Here is a 6,227-nt window from a genome sequence, read left to right as displayed (position 1 = left end):
GCCTGATGCCATAAACTACATTGCTCTAACCAAAGAATACATTTGTTAAAAAACTAACAACAGTAAAAAAAGAAAACTAAAAACAACCCCATTGCTCATGGATCATGAACGTCACTCATCCTATCAAATTTACCATCAGAGTCAGCTAGCCTGATGTAATTATGGAATATTTTATTGAAGATTCAGCTATAGCACCTGCTGAAAAAAATATCCATTGAAGTTGTGGTACTGTCCTATACAATATAGTATATGCTTTGAAACAATAACAATTATAGTTTTATTTCTTCTAGAGCAGAACACACAGGCCTGAGTCCTAAAGAATGAGTGCAGGTGATCTCTCTTACTATATCATTTAACTATTAGCTTGCAAGAAAACTTTTGCTTTCTCTTCCCACACTCTTGGGCTCTTTTGGTGTAGAATTCTTATAACCTAATGGAGAAAAGCTTTCAAAATGGGACACAACATTGGTCTTCTTGTTTTTAGTTGAGATTGCCAACAGGCTCCTCATGCCCTTGAACCAACAGCATGATTGATTCCAAATACCAAATGGAAACAAGGTTTCTGGTATTCAGTGGAGGTAGGGAAAACTATGAATGGAAACCAAATGCTTTAGTGGGCAGTCCTTGGTATTGCTATAAGTGGTAGATGCCAACAGAAAATTAGTAATTCAATAAATGCAAAGTCATAAAAAATTCAAACCCTTCAAAAATGATTTGTCACACCATCAAGCAGAGACTCCTAACCAGCTGAGAAGTTAGCTGTGGGTGATGGAAGATAGTGTAGGTAAAAAAGAAAGGAAATGATAAATATCAGCTACAGCCTTTTGATCATTCACAAAATATGAGCTACATTACCAGTGTATATTTCTGTTATGTATGCAACAAACATTTTATCTATTTGTTTGTATGTATGCTTAGTTAAATATCCCCCTTCCTTTCCCATTTAGAATGAGGATTTTTAATGACGTTTAAATTTACTTTCATAGGTCACCAGAAAATCACTAAGAGCCACACACATAACTGATAAGGAAAACGCATATTACTTGGAATTCCTGGAATTGATAAGACTACTATAACTGTTGGGACTTTGTGTCTACCCTTTTTGCAGAGACAGTGAGAGTAGCTCCACTTGTAATTGATATCACCCTTACATTAATCAAAATCATAAAGTTGTATGGTTGAAGGATTAAAACTGATGCTATGTAGAAAAAGAAGAAACATATATTTGGTATGGATATATATTTTAAAAACCAAGATAATAATAAATTCAAAAATCCAGAAAGTGCTTTGTTCTGGAGGGTATGAGGATGGGATAGGAGAGGAAAATATCAGTTTATTCAATAATGCTGGTGATATTTTAATTCTTCTGTTGGATTTTGGAATTATTAGGGTTCATTGTATTATCATGTTTTATAACTTTCATATACACTATATATATTCTATTATGCACATCAAAAATTCACTCCTTGGCTATAACCTCTTATCCTTTCTAGCATTTTTTATATGTCCTTGAAATCATATGAATCATCATTTTCTAGGTCCTTTACTCTCTCCTCATTTGACTTCCTTCTATCTTCACTTTCTTATCCAAAATATTACACTATTCTTAATTTCACCATATTTTTACCAATATTGTATATTTTTCAGATTTTAATTTTGCACCAACTGAATTGATCATTACATGTTGACTCCCCCCCAAAAGAATATAACTCCTCTTCCTGTCTTCCCAATCACAAAGAAACATCACCAACCATGTACCCAGTTGCCCACATCATTCTTCTTAATCTTTCAATTTTCCCCATCTTCACATTCGTAACACTGGTTTAGCTCTACAACATATCCTGTCTAGATAACTTAGACATTTCTCTAATTACAACGTGCACTTCAAAGTAAAATTTCATGCTTCAAGTTGTATTCAAAGCGATCTTTCAAAAGCATGGTTGTAAATTTTCGTACATTCTTTAATGGCACCTTATTGTTTTAAGATAAAATAATTATAATGGAATACTACATAATAATCTGAAATGTTTAAAAAACATCCCCTCCCCTCCGAGGACAGAAGATGAGCTTCCTCTTTAGTAGCCGCTCTTCTAAAACATTCAAACCAAAGTATATCCCTGAAGGATCTCATCAGTATGAACTCTTAAAACATGCAGAAGCAACTCTAGGAAGTGGGAATCTGAGACAAGCTGTTATGTTGCCAGAGGGAAAGGACCTCAATGAATGGATTGCAGTTAACACTGGATTTCTTCAACCAGATCAACATGTTATATGGAACTATCACAGAATTCTGCACTGAAGCAAGCTGTCCAGTCATGTCTGCAGGTCCAAGATATGAATATCATTGTGAGATGGTACTAATATTAAAAAGCCAATCAAATGTTCTGCACCAAAATACATTGACTATTTGATGACTTGGGTTCAGGATCAACTTGATGATGAAAATCTTTTTCCTTCTAAGATTGGTGTCCCATTTCCTAAAAACTTTATGTTTTTGGCAAAGACCATTCTAAAGCGTCTGTTTAGGATTTATGTCCATATTTACCACCAGCACTTTGATTCTGTGATGCAGCTGCAGGAGGAAGCCCACCTCAACACCTCCTTTAAGCACTTTATTTTCTTTGTTCAGGAGTTTAATCTGATTGATAGGTGTGAGTTGGCATCTCTTCAGGAATTAATTGAGAAGCTTGGATCGAAAGACAGATAAATTTTTCTTCTAGAACAGTTACCCTTTTGCTTCATCTACTGCTAGAGCTATCTCATTGTTTTCTGTCATAGACTAGTGATACAAACTTTAAGAAAACAGGATTAAAAAACACCTATTGTCTGTGTCTACTGATAAAATTGTCCCAAAGGTAGGTTGGCCTAATACCTTCAGAGTGAGAAATTCAGGACACAGCTGAATCTTAAGCACTGTGTGACCACTGCTGTTACTGCCATAGAGCCATACTTGGTTGTAGTATGTGAGGACTAACCTGTAGTTTATTAGTTTACTTATTCTTTTACTGAAGAAGATGATCATCTGTTTCAGGTGACAGCATGATGGATATTAAGAATTTCCACCAATAATTTATTTACAAGTTTCCAGAAAAAATTTCCTAATAATGCAATCACAGATCAGTTTTATTCTGCTTTTATTTTACAAATAGAAGAGGTGTTTTGAAATTTCCTTAAGATTTAGAACATTTGTGTCACTTTGGATAACATTTTAGTTTGAAGTTTGTATGCTAGTGTTTTTATAGATAAGATTATATACATGTATATTTTTTCAAAATTCATGATTGCGGTTTAAATCATCATATAACATGGTATGGGAGTAACTAAAATTATTTCTAAAATGACTTTATTTTTTAATCTTTATTTGGGATTTTATTCACATAAACCTATGTAAATTTTTAGTGTGTGTATCAAATAATTTTTTAAGGCATCTAAGTATTGTCTTACAGATCTGTATTTTGAAATGCTTCATTGAGATTAATTTTAATATGTAAGTTTTGGCTGAGAAAAGGAAGACTTCCAAAAAATTATGACAGATTTGGGTCTCAAAAACCATTTTTTTCATTCATGTTGTTTGTTTCAGAGGCCTTGAAATTTGGATAGGAGAATGGAATAAAGTACCCAGAGTATTGAGCTATTTTATTTTGAGTTTTCCTTTGAAAAGAAACTACTTCTATATGTTTTTATTGTGACTTGAAACTTAGTTAAGAGTAGTGTAGAACTTTATCTCAATTAGGATAAAACATAAGGAAAAGAACAATGAAAAATCTTGAAGGTGTAAACATTTTATAGCCCAGCTAAAACTTTAGTGTGCTACCTGTTCTTTAATGTGTTTGTGTGGGGATGGGGGTGGGGGAGGGGCTGTGTGTGGCAGTGTATATGTTTAAAGGAGACAAAATGGGATAAGTAAAAAAAAAAAAAAAAACTTCATTCTGTTAATAGTCAAAGGATGGACTGGGATGTTATTCTGTTTTAATTATTTTTGTATCAAAACTTGAAATTATTCTGTTCATATTGGTATAAAAAGAACCTTCTCCTTTAGTGAAGAAAAGATCTAATTTTCATTATGTTTCTAAGAGTTAGACTGCTTAAAATGTAATGACGCACACATATTACCAAAGACTTGCCAGACTGGCAACATTTTTTGTTTGAGAGCTGTGGTTTTTTGCAAAGTACTCACCATCTTCCTTGATACTTTTGATTAAGGTTAAATTAGACAGGGTTTTCTGTAATTTGTTTGTATTATTCCACTAGCGTGTAAAGAAAAGAATTGCTTAGAAACTCCATTTTTGTAATAACTCAATTTCAATAAATTCTAAAATATATATAGAATTTTAAAGGAAACAAAACATTTAATCTGATTTAGGCTGAAACCACACATCATTGTTTTGGGAAATAAAGAGTGGGAAAATCCCATATGAAAAAAAGAGAAAAACCCTGCGTGAAGCATTCCATAATCCACATTTTAAGATTATCCAAAAGTCCCTGTCAGACATTCTGCGGGTTTATGTTGATCATTTCCAAACAAGAAAGAAGGTTTTTAGATGCCACCTAGAATGTTACTGCCTCTTGACTTTGAACATTGTTGGCTTTAAGTCTGCAAGGAATGAAATATTTCTTAACTTGGGTTGTACTTTTATCATTTCTAAAATTTCAAATATCATCAAACAAAAGGGTTCTCACTTTTCTCCCTCTCTTCAGTTAGCCCTAAAACTAACTAAAGATGATCACATGTTAGGACAGTAGTAGAGGCAACTTAATAATGGGACATAAATTTTAAAATTTGTTGGTAATTTGAGAATTCAGGTAATTCAGAATGCCCTTTTTTTTAAAAAAAAATAAAAGCATTACCAGGTTCCCAAGCTAATCTGGCTTAACCAACAATGCATCTAAACATCAGTGTTAACATTATTTGTTTACATTCCAGAGCCAGGGAGTTGAGAACAGGAGAGTTGGATAAAGGGGAGAGAATAGGTAGAGGATGACACCTTCCTCACTTGGCTGGAGGGCCCAGCTTTGCTTAAAGTGGGAAGAAACCAGTTTGTCTTTGACTCCTCTCAGTCTCAATTTATCTCCCTGAGTAGCATCCACTCCGCTGGCTACGCATAACCAGAAGTCACCTCTCAGTGTCTTATCACTGCTTTTCACACCCGACTAAAATCATTGGTTGGACAGTACTTGCTAAATTACGCAGTTAATCCTATGGTGCTTTAATTTCCAGGCCTTTAAAAAAAACTTTTGAATAGCGATGTGCAGATTTTGGTTTAAATAGTGAAACTTCCTTGTACTCCAGTTTTTGTATCGACAGCCAAATGTATCCTTCATTTACCATATTGTGAATAAAGTGATTTTCAGTGGGCTGCCAGCTAACATAGTATTTCCTTTCATTGTAGACTTGTAGATCCCTAGCTCAAGTAGCTGCCCACTTGACAAATGCACATCTGTATTCATCATGACATTGATAACAGCAAAAGTAAAGTTTTCTAATAATGCAGGGGCAAGAGGAGCAGTCCCAGTGGTGACTTTAATTTTTCAAATATTGTTGAGGTTTCTTGATTATACTGTTGGCTTTCTCTCTGAGAAGTGAGGTCACATTAGAAGTGGAGAAGCTTCTAAACATAACATCATTACCTCATAAGCATAAACAAATAAGTCCCAAAGAGTATAAGTCCTAGAAATTTGTTTCTAAGCAGCTCCAGTCATGGTGCTGGTGTTACCCTTACCTGGTTGGAGGAGGCTGTGTCTCCTGTCTGTAGAATTCTGGCCTGAATACACCAGCTGGGACACCAAACTAAGCAGCTTCAACAGGGATATTATTTCCTCCTAATATCAGTTCAGTAACTGGATTTGGTTTTTTACTATTGTACAACTGTGGCAAAGAGGGAAAATAGTAGTTCCTTGGTCTTCCTGCATTAGATTTTGATGTTTTAGACTGTAAAGGGTGCTTTGGGGGGCGATATTGATATTACCTGTGTTGGCAGTAATTTTGAAGCAACTGCATTGAAGCTCACTTGGGTTTTCTCTCATTATCAGATTCTATTCTAAACAAGTATTCTATAAATCTGAATGGATTACCAGTACACTATAGGTTTATTATAGAACAACATTCTATGTTTAATCTACACTGAAATAGTTTGCTTAAGCTAGTCTTGGCTATCATCTAAAATATTTTTAAACATTCTTTACATGAAAATTTATTTTGTATTTTTAAACCTTTAGGGGCTTCAACT

General features: G+C 34.2%; 1 pseudogene; it reads left to right on the top strand.

Annotated features, from left to right (window-relative positions):
- The first annotated feature begins 2,062 nt into the window (after positions 1-2,062).
- LOC130830992 (MOB kinase activator 1A-like) lies at positions 2,063-2,714 on the top strand (annotated as a pseudogene).
- The last annotated feature ends 3,513 nt before the right edge of the window (positions 2,715-6,227 follow it).

This window comes from Hippopotamus amphibius, chromosome 1, assembly GCF_030028045.1.
Source record: "Hippopotamus amphibius kiboko isolate mHipAmp2 chromosome 1, mHipAmp2.hap2, whole genome shotgun sequence".
Lineage (NCBI taxonomy): Eukaryota > Metazoa > Chordata > Mammalia > Artiodactyla > Hippopotamidae > Hippopotamus > Hippopotamus amphibius.
Note: the sequence above shows the minus strand (reverse complement) of the source record. Positions and strands in the feature narration are given on the sequence as shown.